The sequence below is a fragment of the Accipiter gentilis genome, chromosome W (genome assembly GCF_929443795.1).
Source record: "Accipiter gentilis chromosome W, bAccGen1.1, whole genome shotgun sequence".
NCBI lineage: Eukaryota > Metazoa > Chordata > Aves > Accipitriformes > Accipitridae > Astur > Astur gentilis.
Genome location: NC_064918.1, coordinates 37,962,576 through 37,987,359, shown reverse-complemented (window position 1 = coordinate 37,987,359; position 24,784 = coordinate 37,962,576).

Here is a 24,784-nt window from a genome sequence, read left to right as displayed (position 1 = left end):
TGGCTCCTTCTCCCACAAGGAAGGTGCTAGCCCTGAAAGATCTTGCTGGTATTCACTATCCCTCTGCAGCCTATCCACAGGCACAACAGCTTTGGGGATCTCTGCTTTCCCAGAGACTCAGCATGTCACGGTGCTCGCTCTCGGCAGAAGCTTTTTTCTGAAAAAGAAAACTTTCGGCTCCTTCTCCCACAGGGAAGGTGCCAGCCCTGAAAACTAATGCAGTTTTTCACTATCCCTCTGCAGCCTATCCACAGGCACAACAGCTTTGGGGATCTCTGCTTTCCCAGAAACTCAGCATGTCACGGTGCTCGCTCTCGGCAGAAGCTTTTTTCTGAAAAAGAAAACTTTCGGCTCCTTCTCCCACAGGGAAGGTGCCAGCCCTGAAAACTAATGCAGTTTTTCACTATCCCTCTGCAGCCTATCCACAGGCACAACAGCTTTGGGGATCTCTGCTTTCCCAGAGACTCAGCATGTCACGGTGCTCACTCTTGCCAGAGCCTTTTTCTGAAAAAGAAAACTTTCGGCTCCTTCTCCCACAGGGAAGGTGCCAGCCCTGAAAACTAATGCAGTTTTTCACTATCCCTCTGCAGCCTATCTACAGGCACAACAGCTTTGGGGATCTCTGCTTTCCCAGAGACTCAGCATGTCACGGTGCTCGTTCTCGGCAGAAGCTTTTTCTGAGAAGGCAAACGTCTGGCTCCTTCTCCCACAAGGAAGGTGCTAGCCCTGAAAGATCTTGCTGGTATTCACTATCCCTCTGCAGCCTATCCACAGGCACAACAGCTTTGGGGATCTCTGCTTTCCCAGAGACTCAGCATGTCACGGTGCTCGCTCTTGCCAGAGCCTTTTTCTGAAAAAGAAAACTTTCGGCTCCTTCTCCCACAGGGAAGGTGCCAGCCCTGAAAACTAATGCAGTTTTTCACTATCCCTCTGCAGCCTATCCACAGGCACAACAGCTTTGGGGATCTCTGCTTTCCCAGAGACTCAGCATGTCACGGTGCTCGTTCTCGGCAGAAGCTTTTTCTGAGAAGGCAAACGTCTGGCTCCTTCTCCCACAAGGAAGGTGCTAGCCCTGAAAGATCTTGCTGGTATGCACTATCCCTCTGCAGCCTATCCACAGGCACAACAGCTTTGGGGATCTCTGCTTTCCCAGAGACTCAGCATGTCACGGTGCTCGCTCTCGGCAGAAGCTTTTTTCTGAAAAAGAAAACTTTCGGCTCCTTCTCCCACAGGGAAGGTGCCAGCCCTGAAAACTAATGCAGTTTTTCACTATCCCTCTGCAGCCTATCCACAGGCACAACAGCTTTTGGGATCTCTGCTTTCCCAGAGACTCAGCATGTCACGGTGCTCGCTCTCGGCAGAAGCTTTTTTCTGAAAAAGAAAACTTTCGGCTCCTTCTCCCACAGGGAAGGTGCCAGCCCTGAAAACTAATGCAGTTTTTCACTATCCCTCTGCAGCCTATCCACAGGCACAACAGCTTTGGGGATCTCTGCTTTCCCAGAGACTCAGCATGTCACGGTGCTCGTTCTCGGCAGAAGCTTTTTCTGAGAAGGCAAACGTCTGGCTCCTTCTCCCACAAGGAAGGTGCTAGCCCTGAAAGGTCTTGCTGGTATTCACTATCCCTCTGCAGCCTATCCACAGGCACAACAGCTTTGGGGATCTCTGCTTTCCCAGAGACTCAGCATGTCACGGTGCTCACTCTTGCCAGAGCCTTTTTCTGAAAAAGAAAACTTTCGGCTCCTTCTCCCACAAGGAAGGTGCTAGCCCTGAAAGATCTTGCTAGTATGCACTATCCCTCTGCAGCCTATCCACAGGCACAACAGCTTTGGGGATCTCTGCTTTCCCAGAGACTCAGCATGTCACGGTGCTCACTCTTGCCAGAGCCTTTTTCTGAAAAAGAAAACTTTCGGCTCCTTCTCCCACAGGGAAGGTGCCAACCCTGAAAACTAATGCAGTTTTTCACTATCCCTCTGCAGCCTATCCACAGGCACAACAGCTTTGGGGATCTCTGCTTTCCCAGAAACTCAGCATGTCACGGTGCTCGCTCTCGGCAGAAGCTTTTTTCTGAAAAAGAAAACTTTCGGCTCCTTCTCCCACAGGGAAGGTGCCAGCCCTGAAAACTAATGCAGTTTTTCACTATCCCTCTGCAGCCTATCCACAGGCACAACAGCTTTGGGGATCTCTGCTTTCCCAGAGACTCAGCATGTCACGGTGCTCACTCTTGCCAGAGCCTTTTTCTGAAAAAGAAAACTTTCGGCTCCTTCTCCCACAGGGAAGGTGCCAACCCTGAAAACTAATGCAGTTTTTCACTATCCCTCTGCAGCCTATCCACAGGCACAACAGCTTTGGGGATCTCTGCTTTCCCAGAGACTCAGCATGTCACGGTGCTCGTTCTCGGCAGAAGCTTTTTCTGAGAAGGCAAACGTCTGGCTCCTTCTCCCACAAGGAAGGTGCTAGCCCTGAAAGATCTTGCTGGTATTCACTATCCCTCTGCAGCCTATCCACAGGCACAACAGCTTTGGGGATCTCTGCTTTCCCAGAGACTCAGCATGTCACGGTGCTCGCTCTCGGCAGAAGCTTTTTTCTGAAAAAGAAAACTTTCGGCTCCTTCTCCCACAGGGAAGGTGCCAGCCCTGAAAACTAATGCAGTTTTTCACTATCCCTCTGCAGCCTATCCACAGGCACAACAGCTTTGGGGATCTCTGCTTTCCCAGAGACTCAGCATGTCACGGTGCTCACTCTTGCCAGAGCCTTTTTCTGAAAAAGAAAACTTTCGGCTCCTTCTCCCACAGGGAAGGTGCCAGCCCTGAAAACTAATGCAGTTTTTCACTATCCCTCTGCAGCCTATCCACAGGCACAACAGCTTTGGGGATCTCTGCTTTCCCAGAGACTCAGCATGTCACGGTGCTCGTTCTCGGCAGAAGCTTTTTCTGAGAAGGCAAACCTCTAGCTCCTTCTCCCACAAGGAAGGTGCTAGCCCTGAAAGATCTTGCTGGTATGCACTATCCCTCTGCAGCCTATCCACAGGCACAACAGCTTTGGGGATCTCTGCTTTCCCAGAGACTCAGCATGTCACGGTGCTCGCTCTCGGCAGAAGCTTTTTTCTGAAAAGGCAAACTTACGTCTCCTTCTCCCACAGGGAAGGTGCCAGCCCTGAAAACTAATGCAGTTTTTCACTATCCCTCTGCAGCCTATCCACAGGCACAACAGCTTTTGGGATCTCTGCTTTCCCAGAGACTCAGCATGTCACGGTGCTCGTTCTCGGCAGAAGCTTTTTCTGAGAAGGCAAACGTCTGGCTCCTTCTCCCACAAGGAAGGTGCTAGCCCTGAAAGATCTTGCTAGTATGCACTATCCCTCTGCAGCCTATCCACAGGCACAACAGCTTTGGGGATCTCTGCTTTCCCAGAGACTCAGCATGTCACGGTGCTCGTTCTCGGCAGAAGCTTTTTCTGAGAAGGCAAACGTCTGGCTCCTTCTCCCACAAGGAAGGTGCTAGCCCTGAAAGATCTTGCTGGTATTCACTATCCCTCTGCAGCCTATCCACAGGCACAACAGCTTTGGGGATCTCTGCTTTCCCAGAGACTCAGCATGTCACGGTGCTCGCTCTCGGCAGAAGCTTTTTTCTGAAAAAGAAAACTTTCGGCTCCTTCTCCCACAGGGAAGGTGCCAGCCCTGAAAACTAATGCAGTTTTTCACTATCCCTCTGCAGCCTATCCACAGGCACAACAGCTTTGGGGATCTCTGCTTTCCCAGAAACTCAGCATGTCACGGTGCTCGCTCTCGGCAGAAGCTTTTTTCTGAAAAAGAAAACTTTCGGCTCCTTCTCCCACAGGGAAGGTGCCAGCCCTGAAAACTAATGCAGTTTTTCACTATCCCTCTGCAGCCTATCCACAGGCACAACAGCTTTGGGGATCTCTGCTTTCCCAGAGACTCAGCATGTCACGGTGCTCACTCTTGCCAGAGCCTTTTTCTGAAAAAGAAAACTTTCGGCTCCTTCTCCCACAGGGAAGGTGCCAGCCCTGAAAACTAATGCAGTTTTTCACTATCCCTCTGCAGCCTATCTACAGGCACAACAGCTTTGGGGATCTCTGCTTTCCCAGAGACTCAGCATGTCACGGTGCTCGTTCTCGGCAGAAGCTTTTTCTGAGAAGGCAAACGTCTGGCTCCTTCTCCCACAAGGAAGGTGCTAGCCCTGAAAGATCTTGCTGGTATTCACTATCCCTCTGCAGCCTATCCACAGGCACAACAGCTTTGGGGATCTCTGCTTTCCCAGAGACTCAGCATGTCACGGTGCTCGCTCTCGGCAGAAGCTTTTTTCTGAAAAAGAAAACTTTCGGCTCCTTCTCCCACAGGGAAGGTGCCAGCCCTGAAAACTAATGCAGTTTTTCACTATCCCTCTGCAGCCTATCCACAGGCACAACAGCTTTGGGGATCTCTGCTTTCCCAGAGACTCAGCATGTCACGGTGCTCACTCTAGCCAGAGCCTTTTTCTGAAAAAGAAAACTTTCGGCTCCTTCTCCCACAGGGAAGGTGCCAGCCCTGAAAACTAATGCAGTTTTTCACTATCCCTCTGCAGCCTATCCACAGGCACAACAGCTTTGGGGATCTCTGCTTTCCCAGAGACTCAGCATGTCACGGTGCTCGCTCTCGGCAGAAGCTTTTTTCTGAAAAGGCAAACTTACGGCTCCTTCTCCCACAGGGAAGGTGCCAGCCCTGAAAACTAATGCAGTTTTTCACTATCCCTCTGCAGCCTATCCACAGGCACAACAGCTTTGGGGATCTCTGCTTTCCCAGAGACTCAGCATGTCACGGTGCTCGTTCTCGGCAGAAGCTTTTTCTGAGAAGGCAAACGTCTGGCTCCTTCTCCCACAAGGAAGGTGCTAGCCCTGAAAGATCTTGCTGGTATGCACTATCCCTCTGCAGCCTATCCACAGGCACAACAGCTTTGGGGATCTCTGCTTTCCCAGAGACTCAGCATGTCACGGTGCTCGCTCTCGGCAGAAGCTTTTTTCTGAAAAAGAAAACTTTCGGCTCCTTCTCCCACAGGGAAGGTGCCAGCCCTGAAAACTAATGCAGTTTTTCACTATCCCTCTGCAGCCTATCCACAGGCACAACAGCTTTGGGGATCTCTGCTTTCCCAGAGACTCAGCATGTCACGGTGCTCGTTCTCGGCAGAAGCTTTTTCTGAGAAGGCAAACGTCTGGCTCCTTCTCCCACAAGGAAGGTGCTAGCCCTGAAAGATCTTGCTGGTATTCACTATCCCTCTGCAGCCTATCCACAGGCACAACAGCTTTGGGGATCTCTGCTTTCCCAGAGACTCAGCATGTCACGGTGCTCGCTCTCGGCAGAAGCTTTTTTCTGAAAAAGAAAACTTTCGGCTCCTTCTCCCACAGGGAAGGTGCCAGCCCTGAAAACTAATGCAGTTTTTCACTATCCCTCTGCAGCCTATCCACAGGCACAACAGCTTTGGGGATCTCTGCTTTCCCAGAGACTCAGCATGTCACGGTGCTCACTCTTGCCAGAGCCTTTTTCTGAAAAAGAAAACTTTCGGCTCCTTCTCCCACAGGGAAGGTGCCAGCCCTGAAAACTAATGCAGTTTTTCACTATCCCTCTGCAGCCTATCCACAGGCACAACAGCTTTGGGGATCTCTGCTTTCCCAGAGACTCAGCATGTCACGGTGCTCGCTCTCGGCAGAAGCTTTTTTCTGAAAAGGCAAACTTACGGCTCCTTCTCCCACAGGGAAGGTGCCAGCCCTGAAAACTAATGCAGTTTTTCACTATCCCTCTGCAGCCTATCCACAGGCACAACAGCTTTGGGGATCTCTGCTTTCCCAGAGACTCAGCATGTCACGGTGCTCGTTCTCGGCAGAAGCTTTTTCTGAGAAGGCAAACGTCTGGCTCCTTCTCCCACAAGGAAGGTGCTAGCCCTGAAAGATCTTGCTGGTATGCACTATCCCTCTGCAGCCTATCCACAGGCACAACAGCTTTGGGGATCTCTGCTTTCCCAGAGACTCAGCATGTCACGGTGCTCGCTCTCGGCAGAAGCTTTTTTCTGAAAAAGAAAACTTTCGGCTCCTTCTCCCACAGGGAAGGTGCCAGCCCTGAAAACTAATGCAGTTTTTCACTATCCCTCTGCAGCCTATCCACAGGCACAACAGCTTTTGGGATCTCTGCTTTCCCAGAGACTCAGCATGTCACGGTGCTCGCTCTCGGCAGAAGCTTTTTTCTGAAAAAGAAAACTTTCGGCTCCTTCTCCCACAGGGAAGGTGCCAGCCCTGAAAACTAATGCAGTTTTTCACTATCCCTCTGCAGCCTATCCACAGGCACAACAGCTTTGGGGATCTCTGCTTTCCCAGAGACTCAGCATGTCACGGTGCTCGTTCTCGGCAGAAGCTTTTTCTGAGAAGGCAAACGTCTGGCTCCTTCTCCCACAAGGAAGGTGCTAGCCCTGAAAGGTCTTGCTGGTATTCACTATCCCTCTGCAGCCTATCCACAGGCACAACAGCTTTGGGGATCTCTGCTTTCCCAGAGACTCAGCATGTCACGGTGCTCACTCTTGCCAGAGCCTTTTTCTGAAAAAGAAAACTTTCGGCTCCTTCTCCCACAAGGAAGGTGCTAGCCCTGAAAGATCTTGCTAGTATGCACTATCCCTCTGCAGCCTATCCACAGGCACAACAGCTTTGGGGATCTCTGCTTTCCCAGAGACTCAGCATGTCACGGTGCTCACTCTTGCCAGAGCCTTTTTCTGAAAAAGAAAACTTTCGGCTCCTTCTCCCACAAGGAAGGTGCCAGCCCTGAAAACTAATGCAGTTTTTCACTATCCCTCTGCAGCCTATCCACAGGCACAACAGCTTTGGGGATCTCTGCTTTCCCAGAAACTCAGCATGTCACGGTGCTCGCTCTCGGCAGAAGCTTTTTTCTGAAAAAGAAAACTTTCGGCTCCTTCTCCCACAGGGAAGGTGCCAGCCCTGAAAACTAATGCAGTTTTTCACTATCCCTCTGCAGCCTATCCACAGGCACAACAGCTTTGGGGATCTCTGCTTTCCCAGAGACTCAGCATGTCACGGTGCTCACTCTTGCCAGAGCCTTTTTCTGAAAAAGAAAACTTTCGGCTCCTTCTCCCACAAGGAAGGTGCTAGCCCTGAAAGAACTTGCTAGTATGCACTATCCCTCTGCAGCCTATCCACAGGCACAACAGCTTTGGGGATCTCTGCTTTCCCAGAGACTCAGCATGTCACGGTGCTCGCTCTCGGCAGAAGCTTTTTTCTGAAAAGGCAAACTTACGGCTCCTTCTCCCACAGGGAAGGTGCCAGCCCTGAAAACTAATGCAGTTTTTCACTATCCCTCTGCAGCCTATCCACAGGCACAACAGCTTTGGGGATCTCTGCTTTCCCAGAGACTCAGCATGTCACGGTGCTCGTTCTCGGCAGAAGCTTTTTCTGAGAAGGCAAACGTCTGGCTCCTTCTCCCACAAGGAAGGTGCTAGCCCTGAAAGATCTTGCTGGTATTCACTATCCCTCTGCAGCCTATCCACAGGCACAACAGCTTTGGGGATCTCTGCTTTCCAAGAGACTCAGCATGTCACGGTGCTCGCTCTCGGCAGAAGCTTTTTTCTGAAAAAGAAAACTTTCGGCTCCTTCTCCCACAGGGAAGGTGCCAGCCCTGAAAACTAATGCAGTTTTTCACTATCCCTCTGCAGCCTATCCACAGGCACAACAGCTTTGGGGATCTCTGCTTTCCCAGAGACTCAGCATGTCACGGTGCTCACTCTTGCCAGAGCCTTTTTCTGAAAAAGAAAACTTTCGGCTCCTTCTCCCACAGGGAAGGTGCCAGCCCTGAAAACTAATGCAGTTTTTCACTATCCCTCTGCAGCCTATCCACAGGCACAACAGCTTTGGGGATCTCTGCTTTCCCAGAGACTCAGCATGTCACGGTGCTCGTTCTCGGCAGAAGCTTTTTCTGAGAAGGCAAACCTCTAGCTCCTTCTCCCACAAGGAAGGTGCTAGCCCTGAAAGATCTTGCTGGTATGCACTATCCCTCTGCAGCCTATCCACAGGCACAACAGCTTTGGGGATCTCTGCTTTCCCAGAGACTCAGCATGTCACGGTGCTCGTTCTCGGCAGAAGCTTTTTCTGAGAAGGCAAACGTCTGGCTCCTTCTCCCACAAGGAAGGTGCTAGCCCTGAAAGATCTTGCTAGTATGCACTATCCCTCTGCAGCCTATCCACAGGCACAACAGCTTTGGGGATCTCTGCTTTCCCAGAGACTCAGCATGTCACGGTGCTCGCTCTCGGCAGAAGCTTTTTTCTGAAAAGGCAAACTTACGGCTCCTTCTCCCACAGGGAAGGTGCCAGCCCTGAAAACTAATGCAGTTTTTCACTATCCCTCTGCAGCCTATCCACAGGCACAACAGCTTTGGGGATCTCTGCTTTCCCAGAGACTCAGCATGTCACGGTGCTCGTTCTCGGCAGAAGCTTTTTCTGAGAAGGCAAACGTCTGGCTCCTTCTCCCACAAGGAAGGTGCTAGCCCTGAAAGATCTTGCTGGTATGCACTATCCCTCTGCAGCCTATCCACAGGCACAACAGCTTTGGGGATCTCTGCTTTCCCAGAGACTCAGCATGTCACGGTGCTCGCTCTCGGCAGAAGCTTTTTTCTGAAAAAGAAAACTTTCGGCTCCTTCTCCCACAGGGAAGGTGCCAGCCCTGAAAACTAATGCAGTTTTTCACTATCCCTCTGCAGCCTATCCACAGGCACAACAGCTTTTGGGATCTCTGCTTTCCCAGAGACTCAGCATGTCACGGTGCTCGTTCTCGGCAGAAGCTTTTTTCTGAAAAAGAAAACTTTCGGCTCCTTCTCCCACAGGGAAGGTGCCAACCCTGAAAACTAATGCAGTTTTTCACTATCCCTCTGCAGCCTATCCACAGGCACAACAGCTTTGGGGATATCTGCTTTCCCAGAGACTCAGCATGTCACGGTGCTCGTTCTCGGCAGAAGCTTTTTCTGAGAAGGCAAACGTCTGGCTCCTTCTCCCACAAGGAAGGTGCTAGCCCTGAAAGATCTTGCTAGTATGCACTATCCCTCTGCAGCCTATCCACAGGCACAACAGCTTTGGGGATCTCTGCTTTCCCAGAGACTCAGCATGTCACGGTGCTCGCTCTCGGCAGAAGCTTTTTTCTGAAAAAGAAAACTTTCGGCTCCTTCTCCCACAGGGAAGGTGCCAGCCCTGAAAACTAATGCAGTTTTTCACTATCCCTCTGCAGCCTATCTTTAGCCGCAACAGCTTTGGGGATCTCTGCTTTCCCAGAGACTCAGCATGTCACGGTGCTCGTTCTCGGCAGAAGCTTTTTCTGAGAAGGCAAACGTCTGGCTCCTTCTCCCACAAGGAAGGTGCTAGCCCTGAAAGATCTTGCTGGTATTCACTATCCCTCTGCAGCCTATCCACAGGCACAACAGCTTTGGGGATCTCTGCTTTCCCAGAGACTCAGCATGTCACGGTGCTCACTCTTGCCAGAGCCTTTTTCTGAAAAAGAAAACTTTCGGCTCCTTCTCCCACAAGGAAGGTGCTAGCCCTGAAAGATCTTGCTAGTATGCACTATCCCTCTGCAGCCTATCCACAGGCACAACAGCTTTGGGGATCTCTGCTTTCCCAGAGACTCAGCATGTCACGGTGCTCACTCTTGCCAGAGCCTTTTTCTGAAAAAGAAAACTTTCGGCTCCTTCTCCCACAAGGAAGGTGCTAGACCTGAAAGATCTTGCTAGTATGCACTATCCCTCTGCAGCCTATCCACAGGCACAACAGCTTTGGGGATCTCTGCTTTCCCAGAGACTCAGCATGTCACGGTGCTCACTCTTGCCAGAGCCTTTTTCTGAAAAAGAAAACTTTCGGCTCCTTCTCCCACAAGGAAGGTGCTAGCCCTGAAAGATCTTGCTAGTATGCACTATCCCTCTGCAGCCTATCCACAGGCACAACAGCTTTGGGGATCTCTGCTTTCCCAGAGACTCAGCATGTCACGGTGCTCGCTCTCGGCAGAAGCTTTTTTCTGAAAAGGCAAACTTACGGCTCCTTCTCCCACAGGGAAGGTGCCAGCCCTGAAAACTAATGCAGTTTTTCACTATCCCTCTGCAGCCTATCCACAGGCACAACAGCTTTGGGGATCTCTGCTTTCCCAGAGACTCAGCATGTCACGGTGCTCGTTCTCGGCAGAAGCTTTTTCTGAGAAGGCAAACGTCTGGCTCCTTCTCCCACAAGGAAGGTGCTAGCCCTGAAAGATCTTGCTGGTATGCACTATCCCTCTGCAGCCTATCCACAGGCACAACAGCTTTGGGGATCTCTGCTTTCCCAGAGACTCAGCATGTCACGGTGCTCGCTCTCGGCAGAAGCTTTTTTCTGAAAAAGAAAACTTTCGGCTCCTTCTCCCACAGGGAAGGTGCCAGCCCTGAAAACTAATGCAGTTTTTCACTATCCCTCTGCAGCCTATCCACAGGCACAACAGCTTTGGGGATCTCTGCTTTCCCAGAGACTCAGCATGTCACGGTGCTCGCTCTCGGCAGAAGCTTTTTTCTGAAAAGGCAAACTTACGGCTCCTTCTCCCACAGGGAAGGTGCCAGCCCTGAAAACTAATGCAGTTTTTCACTATCCCTCTGCAGCCTATCCACAGGCACAACAGCTTTTGGGATCTCTGCTTTCCCAGAGACTCAGCATGTCACGGTGCTCGCTCTCGGCAGAAGCTTTTTTCTGAAAAAGAAAACTTTCGGCTCCTTCTCTCACAGGGAAGGTGCCAACCCTGAAAACTAATGCAGTTTTTCACTATCGCTCTGCAGCCTATCCACAGGCACAACAGCTTTGGGGATCTCTGCTTTCCCAGAGACTCAGCATGTCACGGTGCTCGCTCTCGGCAGAAGCTTTTTTCTGAAAAAGAAAACTTTCGGCTCCTTCTCCCACAAGGAAGGTGCCAGGCCTGAAAGCTAATGCAGCTCTTCACTATCCTCCTGCACCCTATCCTCAGGCAAAACAGCACTGGGGATCTCTGCTTTCCCAGAGACTCTGCATGTCACGGTGCTCACTCTCGCCAGAGCTTTTTTCTGAAAAGGCAAACTTACGGCTCCTTCTCCCACAGGGAAGGTGCCAGCCCTGAAAACTAATGCAGTTTTTCACTATCCCTCTGCAGCCTATCCACAGGCACAACAGCTTTGGGGATCTCTGCTTTCCCAGAGACTCAGCAGGTCACGGTGCTCGCTCTCGGCAGAAGCTTTTTTCTGAAAAGGCAAACTTACGTCTCCTTCTCCCACAGGGAAGGTGCCAGCCCTGAAAACTAATGCAGTTTTTCACTATCCCTCTGCAGCCTATCCACAGGCACAACAGCTTTTGGGATCTCTGCTTTCCCAGAGACTCAGCATGTCACGGTGCTCGTTCTCGGCAGAAGCTTTTTCTGAGAAGGCAAACGTCTGGCTCCTTCTCCCACAAGGAAGGTGCTAGCCCTGAAAGATCTTGCTAGTATGCACTATCCCTCTGCAGCCTATCCACAGGCACAACAGCTTTGGGGATCTCTGCTTTCCCAGAGACTCAGCATGTCACGGTGCTCACTCTTGCCAGAGCCTTTTTCTGAAAAAGAAAACTTTCGGCTCCTTCTCCCACAAGGAAGGTGCTAGCCCTGAAAGATCTTGCTAGTATGCACTATCCCTCTGCAGCCTATCCACAGGCACAACAGCTTTGGGGATCTCTGCTTTCCCAGAGACTCATCATGTCACGGTGCTCACTCTTGCCAGAGCCTTTTTCTGAAAAAGAAAACTTTCGGCTCCTTCTCCCACAAGGAAGGTGCTAGCCCTGAAAGATCTTGCTAGTATGCACTATCCCTCTGCAGCCTATCCACAGGCACAACAGCTTTGGGGATCTCTGCTTTCCCAGAGACTCAGCATGTCACGGTGCTCACTCTTGCCAGAGCCTTTTTCTGAAAAAGAAAACTTTCGGCTCCTTCTCCCACAAGGAAGGTGCTAGCCCTGAAAGATCTTGCTAGTATGCACTATCCCTCTGCAGCCTATCCACAGGCACAACAGCTTTGGGGATCTCTGCTTTCCCAGAGACTCAGCATGTCACGGTGCTCGCTCTCGGCAGAAGCTTTTTTCTGAAAAGGCAAACTTACGGCTCCTTCTCCCACAGGGAAGGTGCCAGCCCTGAAAACTAATGCAGTTTTTCACTATCCCTCTGCAGCCTATCCACAGGCACAACAGCTTTGGGGATCTCTGCTTTCCCAGAGACTCAGCATGTCACGGTGCTCGTTCTCGGCAGAAGCTTTTTCTGAGAAGGCAAACGTCTGGCTCCTTCTCCCACAAGGAAGGTGCTAGCCCTGAAAGATCTTGCTGGTATGCACTATCCCTCTGCAGCCTATCCACAGGCACAACAGCTTTGGGGATCTCTGCTTTCCCAGAGACTCAGCATGTCACGGTGCTCGCTCTCGGCAGAAGCTTTTTTCTGAAAAAGAAAACTTTCGGCTCCTTCTCCCACAGGGAAGGTGCCAGCCCTGAAAACTAATGCAGTTTTTCACTATCCCTCTGCAGCCTATCCACAGGCACAACAGCTTTTGGGATCTCTGCTTTCCCAGAGACTCAGCATGTCACGGTGCTCGCTCTCGGCAGAAGCTTTTTTCTGAAAAAGAAAACTTTCGGCTCCTTCTCCCACAGGGAAGGTGCCAGCCCTGAAAACTAATGCAGTTTTTCACTATCCCTCTGCAGCCTATCCACAGGCACAACAGCTTTGGGGATCTCTGCTTTCCCAGAGACTCAGCATGTCACGGTGCTCGTTCTCGGCAGAAGCTTTTTCTGAGAAGGCAAACGTCTGGCTCCTTCTCCCACAAGGAAGGTGCTAGCCCTGAAAGATCTTGCTAGTATGCACTATCCCTCTGCAGCCTATCCACAGGCACAACAGCTTTGGGGATCTCTGCTTTCCCAGAGACTCAGCATGTCACGGTGCTCGCTCTCGGCAGAAGCTTTTTTCTGAAAAAGAAAACTTTCGGCTCCTTCTCCCACAGGGAAGGTGCCAGCCCTGAAAACTAATGCAGTTTTTCACTATCCCTCTGCAGCCTATCTTTAGCCGCAACAGCTTTGGGGATCTCTGCTTTCCCAGAGACTCAGCATGTCACGGTGCTCGTTCTCGGCAGAAGCTTTTTCTGAGAAGGCAAACGTCTGGCTCCTTCTCCCACAAGGAAGGTGCTAGCCCTGAAAGATCTTGCTGGTATTCACTATCCCTCTGCAGCCTATCCACAGGCACAACAGCTTTGGGGATCTCTGCTTTCCCAGAGACTCAGCATGTCACGGTGCTCACTCTTGCCAGAGCCTTTTTCTGAAAAAGAAAACTTTCGGCTCCTTCTCCCACAAGGAAGGTGCTAGCCCTGAAAGATCTTGCTAGTATGCACTATCCCTCTGCAGCCTATCCACAGGCACAACAGCTTTGGGGATCTCTGCTTTCCCAGAGACTCAGCATGTCACGGTGCTCGCTCTCGGCAGAAGCTTTTTTCTGAAAAGGCAAACTTACGGCTCCTTCTCCCACAGGGAAGGTGCCAGCCCTGAAAACTAATGCAGTTTTTCACTATCCCTCTGCAGCCTATCCACAGGCACAACAGCTTTTGGGATCTCTGCTTTCCCAGAGACTCAGCATGTCACGGTGCTCGTTCTCGGCAGAAGCTTTTTCTGAGAAGGCAAACGTCTGGCTCCTTCTCCCACAAGGAAGGTGCTAGCCCTGAAAGATCTTGCTAGTATGCACTATCCCTCTGCAGCCTATCCACAGGCACAACAGCTTTGGGGATCTCTGCTTTCCCAGAGACTCAGCATGTCACGGTGCTCACTCTTGCCAGAGCCTTTTTCTGAAAAAGAAAACTTTCGGCTCCTTCTCCCACAAGGAAGGTGCTAGCCCTGAAAGATCTTGCTAGTATGCACTATCCCTCTGCAGCCTATCCACAGGCACAACAGCTTTGGGGATCTCTGCTTTCCCAGAGACTCAGCATGTCACGGTGCTCACTCTTGCCAGAGCCTTTTTCTGAAAAAGAAAACTTTCGGCTCCTTCTCCCACAAGGAAGGTGCTAGCCCTGAAAGATCTTGCTAGTATGCACTATCCCTCTGCAGCCTATCCACAGGCACAACAGCTTTGGGGATCTCTGCTTTCCCAGAGACTCAGCATGTCACGGTGCTCACTCTTGCCAGAGCCTTTTTCTGAAAAAGAAAACTTTCGGCTCCTTCTCCCACAAGGAAGGTGCTAGACCTGAAAGATCTTGCTAGTATGCACTATCCCTCTGCAGCCTATCCACAGGCACAACAGCTTTGGGGATCTCTGCTTTCCCAGAGACTCAGCATGTCACGGTGCTCACTCTTGCCAGAGCCTTTTTCTGAAAAAGAAAACTTTCGGCTCCTTCTCCCACAAGGAAGGTGCTAGCCCTGAAAGATCTTGCTAGTATGCACTATCCCTCTGCAGCCTATCCACAGGCACAACAGCTTTGGGGATCTCTGCTTTCCCAGAGACTCAGCATGTCACGGTGCTCACTCTTGCCAGAGCCTTTTTCTGAAAAAGAAAACTTTCGGCTCCTTCTCCCACAAGGAAGGTGCTAGCCCTGAAAGTACTTGCTAGTATGCACTATCCCTCTGCAGCCTATCCACAGGCACAACAGCTTTGGGGATCTCTGCTTTCCCAGAGACTCAGCATGTCACGGTGCTCACTCTTGCCAGAGCCTTTTTCTGAAAAAGAAAACTTTCGGCTCCTTCTCCCACAAGGAAGGTGCTAGCCCTGAAAGATCTTGCTAGTATGCACTATCCCTCTGCAGCCTATCCACAGGCACAACAGCTTTGGGGATCTCTGCTTTCCCAGAGACTCAGCATGTCACGGTGCTCGCTCTCGGCAGAAGCTTTTTTCTGAAAAGGCAAACTTACGGCTCCTTCTCCCACAGGGAAGGTGCCAGCCCTGAAAACTAATGCAGTTTTTCACTATCCCTCTGCAGCCTATCCACAGGCACAACAGCTTTGGGGATCTCTGCTTTCCCAGAGACTCAGCATGTCACGGTGCTCGTTCTCGGCAGAAGCTTTTTCTGAGAAGGCAAACGTCTGGCTCCTTCTCCCACAAGGAAGGTGCTAGCCCTGAAAGATCTTGCTGGTATGCACTATCCCTCTGCAGCCTATCCACAGGCACAACAGCTTTGGGGATCTCTGCTTTCCCAGAGACTCAGCATGTCACGGTGCTCGCTCTCGGCAGAAGCTTTTTTCTGAAAAAGAAAACTTTCGGCTCCTTCTCCCACAGGGAAGGTGCCAGCCCTGAAAACTAATGCAGTTTTTCACTATCCCTCTGCAGCCTATCCACAGGCACAACAGCTTTTGGGATCTCTGCTTTCCCAGAGACTCAGCATGTCACGGTGCTCGCTCTCGGCAGAAGCTTTTTTCTGAAAAAGAAAACTTTCGGCTCCTTCTCCCACAGGGAAGGTGCCAACCCTGAAAACTAATGCAGTTTTTCACTATCCCTCTGCAGCCTATCCACAGGCACAACAGCTTTGGGGATCTCTGCTTTCCCAGAGACTCAGCATGTCACGGTGCTCGTTCTCGGCAGAAGCTTTTTCTGAGAAGGCAAACGTCTGGCTCCTTCTCCCACAAGGAAGGTGCTAGCCCTGAAAGATCTTGCTAGTATGCACTATCCCTCTGCAGCCTATCCACAGGCACAACAGCTTTGGGGATCTCTGCTTTCCCAGAGACTCAGCATGTCACGGTGCTCGCTCTCGGCAGAAGCTTTTTTCTGAAAAAGAAAACTTTCGGCTCCTTCTCCCACAGGGAAGGTGCCAGCCCTGAAAACTAATGCAGTTTTTCACTATCCCTCTGCAGCCTATCTTTAGCCGCAACAGCTTTGGGGATCTCTGCTTTCCCAGAGACTCAGCATGTCACGGTGCTCGTTCTCGGCAGAAGCTTTTTCTGAGAAGGCAAACGTCTGGCTCCTTCTCCCACAAGGAAGGTGCTAGCCCTGAAAGATCTTGCTGGTATGCACTATCCCTCTGCAGCCTATCCACAGGCACAACAGCTTTGGGGATCTCTGCTTTCCCAGAGACTCAGCATGTCACGGTGCTCGCTCTCGGCAGAAGCTTTTTTCTGAAAAAGAAAACTTTCGGCTCCTTCTCCCACAGGGAAGGTGCCAGCCCTGAAAACTAATGCAGTTTTTCACTATCCCTCTGCAGCCTATCCACAGGCACAACAGCTTTTGGGATCTCTGCTTTCCCAGAGACTCAGCATGTCACGGTGCTCGTTCTCGGCAGAAGCTTTTTTCTGAAAAAGAAAACTTTCGGCTCCTTCTCCCACAGGGAAGGTGCCAACCCTGAAAACTAATGCAGTTTTTCACTATCCCTCTGCAGCCTATCCACAGGCACAACAGCTTTGGGGATATCTGCTTTCCCAGAGACTCAGCATGTCACGGTGCTCGTTCTCGGCAGAAGCTTTTTCTGAGAAGGCAAACGTCTGGCTCCTTCTCCCACAAGGAAGGTGCTAGCCCTGAAAGATCTTGCTAGTATGCACTATCCCTCTGCAGCCTATCCACAGGCACAACAGCTTTGGGGATCTCTGCTTTCCCAGAGACTCAGCATGTCACGGTGCTCGCTCTCGGCAGAAGCTTTTTTCTGAAAAAGAAAACTTTCGGCTCCTTCTCCCACAGGGAAGGTGCCAGCCCTGAAAACTAATGCAGTTTTTCACTATCCCTCTGCAGCCTATCTTTAGCCGCAACAGCTTTGGGGATCTCTGCTTTCCCAGAGACTCAGCATGTCACGGTGCTCGTTCTCGGCAGAAGCTTTTTCTGAGAAGGCAAACGTCTGGCTCCTTCTCCCACAAGGAAGGTGCTAGCCCTGAAAGATCTTGCTGGTATTCACTATCCCTCTGCAGCCTATCCACAGGCACAACAGCTTTGGGGATCTCTGCTTTCCCAGAGACTCAGCATGTCACGGTGCTCACTCTTGCCAGAGCCTTTTTCTGAAAAAGAAAACTTTCGGCTCCTTCTCCCACAAGGAAGGTGCTAGCCCTGAAAGATCTTGCTAGTATGCACTATCCCTCTGCAGCCTATCCACAGGCACAACAGCTTTGGGGATCTCTGCTTTCCCAGAGACTCAGCATGTCACGGTGCTCACTCTTGCCAGAGCCTTTTTCTGAAAAAGAAAACTTTCGGCTCCTTCTCCCACAAGGAAGGTGCTAGACCTGAAAGATCTTGCTAGTATGCACTATCCCTCTGCAGCCTATCCACAGGCACAACAGCTTTGGGGATCTCTGCTTTCCCAGAGACTCAGCATGTCACGGTGCTCACTCTTGCCAGAGCCTTTTTCTGAAAAAGAAAACTTTCGGCTCCTTCTCCCACAAGGAAGGTGCTAGCCCTGAAAGATCTTGCTAGTATGCACTATCCCTCTGCAGCCTATCCACAGGCACAACAGCTTTGGGGATCTCTGCTTTCCCAGAGACTCAGCATGTCACGGTGCTCGCTCTCGGCAGAAGCTTTTTTCTGAAAAGGCAAACTTACGGCTCCTTCTCCCACAGGGAAGGTGCCAGCCCTGAAAACTAATGCAGTTTTTCACTATCCCTCTGCAGCCTATCCACAGGCACAACAGCTTTGGGGATCTCTGCTTTCCCAGAGACTCAGCATGTCACGGTGCTCGTTCTCGGCAGAAGCTTTTTCTGAGAAGGCAAACGTCTGGCTCCTTCTCCCACAAGGAAGGTGCTAGCCCTGAAAGATCTTGCTGGTATGCACTATCCCTCTGCAGCCTATCCACAGGCACAACAGCTTTGGGGATCTCTGCTTTCCCAGAGACTCAGCATGTCACGGTGCTCGCTCTCGGCAGAAGCTTTTTTCTGAAAAAGAAAACTTTCGGCTCCTTCTCCCACAGGGAAGGTGCCAGCCCTGAAAACTAATGCAGTTTTTCACTATCCCTCTGCAGCCTATCCACAGGCACAACAGCTTTGGGGATCTCTGCTTTCCCAGAGACTCAGCATGTCACGGTGCTCGTTCTCGGCAGAAGCTTTTTCTGAGAAGGCAAACGTCTGGCTCCTTCTCCCACAAGGAAGGTGCTAGCCCTGAAAGATCTTGCTGGTATTCACTATCCCTCTGCAGCCTATCCACAGGCACAACAGCTTTGGGGATCTCTGCTTTCCCAGAGACTCAGCATGTCACGGTGCTCGCTCTCGGCAGAAGCTTTTTTCTGAAAAAGAAAACTTTCGGCTCCTTCTCCCACAGGGAAGGTGCCAGCCCTGAAAACTAATGCAGTTTTTCACTATCCCTCTGCAGCCTATCCACAGGCACAACAGCTTTGGGGATCTCTGCTTTCCCAGAGACTCAGCATGTCACGGTGCTCGCTCTCGGCAGAAGCTTTTTTCTGAAAAGGCAAACTTACGGCTCATTCTCCCACAGGGAAGGTGCCAGCCCTGAAAACTAATGCAGTTTTTCACTATCCCTCTGCAGCCTATCCACAGGCACAACAGCTTTTGGGATCTCTGCTTTCCCAGAGACTCAGCATGTCACGGTGCTCGCTCTCGGCAGAAGCTTTTTTCTGAAAAAGAAAACTTTCGGCTCCTTCTCTCACAGGGAAGGTGCCAACCCTGAAAACTAATGCAGTTTTTCACTATCGCTCTGCAGCCTATCCACAGGCACAACAGCTTTGGGGATCTCTGCTTTCCCAGAGACTCAGCATGTCACGGTGCTCGCTCTCGGCAGAAGCTTTTTTCTGAAAAAGAAAACTTTCGGCTCCTTCTCCCACAAGGAAGGTGCCAGGCCTGAAAGCTAATGCAGCTCTTCACTATCCTCCTGCACCCTATCCTCAGGCAAAACAGCACTGGGGATCTCTGCTTTCCCAGAGACTCTGCATGTCACGGTGCTCACTCTCGCCAGAGCTTTTTTCTGAAAAGGCAAACTTACGGCTCCTTCTCCCACAGGGAAGGTGCCAGCCCTGAAAACTAATGCAGTTTTTCACTATCCCTCTGCAGCCTATCCACAGGCACAACAGCTTTGGGGATCTCTGCTTTCCCAGAGACTCAGCAGGTCACGGTGCTCGCTCTCGGCAGAAGCTTTTTTCTGAAAAGGCAAACTTACGTCTCCTTCTCCCACAGGGAAGGTGCCAGCCCTGAAAACTAATGCAGTTTTTCACTATCCCTCTGCAGCCTATCCACAGGCACAACAGCTTTTGGGATCTCTGCTTTCCCAGAGACTCAGCATGTCACGGTGCTCGTTCTCGGCAGAAGCTTTTTCTGAGAAGGCAAACGTCTGGCTCCTTCTCCCACAAGGAAGGTGCTAGCCCTGAAAGATCTTGCTAGTATGCACTATCCCTCTGCAGCCTATCCACAGGCACAACAGCTTTGGGGATCTCTGCTTTCCCAGAGACTCAGCATGTCACGGTGCTCACTCTTGCCAGAGCCTTTTTCTGAAAAAGAAAACTTTCGGCTCCTTCTCCCACAAGGAAGGTGCTAGCCCTGAAAGATCTTGCTAGTATGCACTATCCCTCTGCAGCCTATCCACAGGCACAACAGCTTTGGGGATCTCTGCTTTCCCAGAGACTCATCATGTCACGGTGCTCACTCTTGCCAGAGCCTTTTTCTGAAAAAGAAAACTTTCGGCTCCTTCTCCCACAAGGAAGGTGCTAGCCCTGAAAGATCTTGCTAGTATGCACTATCCCTCTGCAGCCTATCCACAGGCACAACAGCTTTGGGGATCTCTGCTTTCCCAGAGACTCAGCATGTCACGGTGCTCACTCTTGCCAGAGCCTTTTTCTGAAAAAGAAAACTTTCGGCTCCTTCTCCCACAAGGAAGGTGCTAGCCCTGAAAGATCTTGCTAGTATGCACTATCCCTCTGCAGCCTATCCACAGGCACAACAGCTTTGGGGATCTCTGCTTTCCCAGAGACTCAGCATGTCACGGTGCTCGCTCTCGGCAGAAGCTTTTTTCTGAAAAGGCAAACTTACGGCTCCTTCTCCCACAGGGAAGGTGCCAGCCCTGAAAACTAATGCAGTTTTTCACTATCCCTCTGCAGCCTATCCACAGGCACAACAGCTTTGGGGATCTCTGCTTTCCCAGAGACTCAGCATGTCACGGTGCTCGTTCTCGGCAGAAGCTTTTTCTGAGAAGGCAAACGTCTGGCTCCTTCTCCCACAAGGAAGGTGCTAGCCCTGAAAGATCTTGCTGGTATGCACTATCCCTCTGCAGCCTATCCACAGGCACAACAGCTTTGGGGATCTCTGCTTTCCCAGAGACTCAGCATGTCACGGTGCTCGCTCTCGGCAGAAGCTTTTTTCTGAAAAAGAAAACTTTCGGCTCCTTCTCCCACAGGGAAGGTGCCAGCCCTGAAAACTAATGCAGTTTTTCACTATCCCTCTGCAGCCTATCCACAGGCACAACAGCTTTTGGGATCTCTGCTTTCCCAGAGACTCAGCATGTCACGGTGCTCGCTCTCGGCAGAAGCTTTTTTCTGAAAAAGAAAACTTTCGGCTCCTTCTCCCACAGGGAAGGTGCCAGCCCTGAAAACTAATGCAGTTTTTCACTATCCCTCTGCAGCCTATCCACAGGCACAACAGCTTTGGGGATCTCTGCTTTCCCAGAGACTCAGCATGTCACGGTGCTCGTTCTCGGCAGAAGCTTTTTCTGAGAAGGCAAACGTCTGGCTCCTTCTCCCACAAGGAAGGTGCTAGCCCTGAAAGATCTTGCTAGTATGCACTATCCCTCTGCAGCCTATCCACAGGCACAACAGCTTTGGGGATCTCTGCTTTCCCAGAGACTCAGCATGTCACGGTGCTCGCTCTCGGCAGAAGCTTTTTTCTGAAAAAGAAAACTTTCGGCTCCTTCTCCCACAGGGAAGGTGCCAGCCCTGAAAACTAATGCAGTTTTTCACTATCCCTCTGCAGCCTATCTTTAGCCGCAACAGCTTTGGGGATCTCTGCTTTCCCAGAGACTCAGCATGTCACGGTGCTCGTTCTCGGCAGAAGCTTTTTCTGAGAAGGCAAACGTCTGGCTCCTTCTCCCACAAGGAAGGTGCTAGCCCTGAAAGATCTTGCTGGTATTCACTATCCCTCTGCAGCCTATCCACAGGCACAACAGCTTTGGGGATCTCTGCTTTCCCAGAGACTCAGCATGTCACGGTGCTCACTCTTGCCAGAGCCTTTTTCTGAAAAAGAAAACTTTCGGCTCCTTCTCCCACAAGGAAGGTGCTAGCCCTGAAAGATCTTGCTAGTATGCACTATCCCTCTGCAGCCTATCCACAGGCACAACAGCTTTGGGGATCTCTGCTTTCCCAGAGACTCAGCATGTCACGGTGCTCGCTCTCGGCAGAAGCTTTTTTCTGAAAAGGCAAACTTACGGCTCCTTCTCCCACAGGGAAGGTGCCAGCCCTGAAAACTAATGCAGTTTTTCACTATCCCTCTGCAGCCTATCCACAGGCACAACAGCTTTGGGGATCTCTGCTTTCCCAGAGACTCAGCATGTCACGGTGCTCACTCTTGCCAGAGCCTTTTTCTGAAAAAGAAAACTTTCGGCTCCTTCTCCCACAAGGAAGGTGCTAGACCTGAAAGATCTTGCTAGTATGCACTATCCCTCTGCAGCCTATCCACAGGCACAACAGCTTTGGGGATCTCTGCTTTCCCAGAGACTCAGCATGTCACGGTGCTCACTCTTGCCAGAGCCTTTTTCTGAAAAAGAAAACTTTCGGCTCCTTCTCCCACAAGGAAGGTGCTAGCCCTGAAAGATCTTGCTAGTATGCACTATCCCTCTGCAGCCTATCCACAGGCACAACAGCTTTGGGGATCTCTGCTTTCCCAGAGACTCAGCATGTCACGGTGCTCACTCTTGCCAGAGCCTTTTTCTGAAAAAGAAAACTTTCGGCTCCTTCTCCCACAAGGAAGGTGCTAGCCCTGAAAGTACTTGCTAGTATGCACTATCCCTCTGCAGCCTATCCACAGGCACAACAGCTTTGGGGATCTCTGCTTTCCCAGAGACTCAGCATGTCACGGTGCTCACTCTTGCCAGAGCCTTTTTCTGAAAAAGAAAACTTTCGGCTCCTTCTCCCACAAGGAAGGTGCTAGCCCTGAAAGATCTTGCTAGTATGCACTATCCCTCTGCAGCCTATCCACAGGCACAACAGCTTTGGGGATCTCTGCTTTCCCAGAGACTCAGCATGTCACGGTGCTCGCTCTCGGCAGAAGCTTTTTTCTGAAAAGGCAAACTTACGGCTCCTTCTCCCACAGGGAAGGTGCCAGCCCTGAAAACTAATGCAGTTTTTCACTATCCCTCTGCAGCCTATCCACAGGCACAACAGCTTTGGGGATCTCTGCTTTCCCAGAGACTCAGCATGTCACGGTGCTCGTTCTCGGCAGAAGCTTTTTCTGAGAAGGCAAACGTCTGGCTCCTTCTCCCACAAGGAAGGTGCTAGCCCTGAAAGATCTTGCTGGTATGCACTATCCCTCTGCAGCCTATCCACAGGCACAACAGCTTTGGGGATCTCTGCTTTCCCAGAGACTCAGCATGTCACGGTGCTCGCTCTCGGCAGAAGCTTTTTTCTGAAAAAGAAAACTTTCGGCTCCTTCTCCCACAGGGAAGGTGCCAGCCCTGAAAACTAATGCAGTTTTTCACTATCCCTCTGCAGCCTATCCACAGGCACAACAGCTTTTGGGATCTCTGCTTTCCCAGAGACTCAGCATGTCACGGTGCTCGCTCTCGGCAGAAGCTTTTTTCTGAAAAAGAAAACTTTCGGCTCCTTCTCCCACAGGGAAGGTGCCAACCCTGAAAACTAATGCAGTTTTTCACTATCCCTCTGCAGCCTATCCACAGGCACAACAGCTTTGGGGATCTCTGCTTTCCCAGAGACTCAGCATGTCACGGTGCTCGTTCTCGGCAGAAGCTTTTTCTGAGAAGGCAAACGTCTGGCTCCTTCTCCCACAAGGAAGGTGCTAGCCCTGAAAGATCTTGCTAGTATGCACTATCCCTCTGCAGCCTATCCACAGGCACAACAGCTTTGGGGATCTCTGCTTTCCCAGAGACTCAGCATGTCACGGTGCTCGCTCTCGGCAGAAGCTTTTTTCTGAAAAAGAAAACTTTCGGCTCCTTCTCCCACAGGGAAGGTGCCAGCCCTGAAAACTAATGCAGTTTTTCACTATCCCTCTGCAGCCTATCTTTAGCCGCAACAGCTTTGGGGATCTCTGCTTTCCCAGAGACTCAGCATGTCACGGTGCTCGTTCTCGGCAGAAGCTTTTTTCTGAAAAAGAAACTTTCGGCTCCTTCTCCCACAAGGAAGGTGCCAGGCCTGAAAGCTAATGCAGCTCTTCACTATCCTCCTGCAGCCTATCCACAGGCACAATAGCACTGGGGATCTCTGCTTTCCCAGAGACTCAGCATGTCACGGTGCTCGTTCTCGGCAGAAGCTTTTTTCTGAAAAAGAAAACTTTCGGCTCCTTCTCCCACAAGGAAGGTGCCAGGCCTGAAAGCTAATGCAGCTCTTCACTATCCTCCTGCAGCCTATCCACAGGCACAACAGCTTTGGGGATCTCTGCTTTCCCAGAGACTCAGCATGTCACGGTGCTCGCTCTCGGCAGAAGCTTTTTTCTGAAAAAGAAAACTTTCGGCTCCTTCTCCCACAGGGAAGGTGCCAGCCCTGAAAACTAATGCAGTTTTTCACTATCCCTCTGCAGCCTATCCACAGGCACAACAGCTTTGGGGATCTCTGCTTTCCCAGAGACTCAGCATGTCACGGTGCTCGTTCTCGGCAGAAGCTTTTTCTGAGAAGGCAAACGTCTGGCTCCTTCTCCCACAAGGAAGGTGCTAGCCCTGAAAGATCTTGCTAGTATGCACTATCCCTCTGCAGCCTATCCACAGGCACAACAGCTTTGGGGATCTCTGCTTTCCCAGAGACTCAGCATGTCACGGTGCTCGCTCTCGGCAGAAGCTTTTTTCTGAAAAGGCAAACTTACGGCTCCTTCTCCCACAGGGAAGGTGCCAGCCCTGAAAACTAATGCAGTTTTTCACTATCCCTCTGCAGCCTATCCACAGGCACAACAGCTTTGGGGATCTCTGCTTTCCCAGAGACTCAGCATGTCACGGTGCTCGTTCTCGGCAGAAGCTTTTTCTGAGAAGGCAAACGTCTGGCTCCTTCTCCCACAAGGAAGGTGCTAGCCCTGAAAGATCTTGCTGGTATGCACTATCCCTCTGCAGCTTATCCACAGGCACAACAGCTTTGGGGATCTCTGCTTTCCCAGAGTCTCAGCATGTCACGGTGCTCGCTCTCGGCAGAAGCTTTTTTCTGAAAAGGCAAACTTACGGCTCCTTCTCCCACAAGGAAGGTGCCAGCCCTGAAAACTAATGCAGTTTTTCACTATCCCTCTGCAGCCTATCCACAGGCACAACAGCTTTGGGGATCTCTGCTTTCCCAGAGACTCAGCATGTCACGGTGCTCGCTCTCGGCAGAAGCTTTTTTCTGAAAAAGAAAACTTTCGGCTCCTTCTCCCACAAGGAAGGTGCCAGGCCTGAAAGCTAATGCAGCTCTTCACTATCCTCCTGCAGCCTATCCACAGGCAAAACAGCACTGGGGATCTCTGCTTTCCCAGAGACTCTGCATGTCACGGTGCTGACTCTCGCCAGAGCTTTTTTCTGAAAAGGCAAACTTACGGCTCCTTCTCCCACAGGGAAGGTGCCAGCCCTGAAAACTAATGCAGTTTTTCACTATCCCTCTGCAGCCTATGCACAGGCACAACAGCTTTGGGGATCTCTGCTTTCCCAGAGACTCAGCATGTCACGGTGCTCGCTCTCGGCAGAAGCTTTTT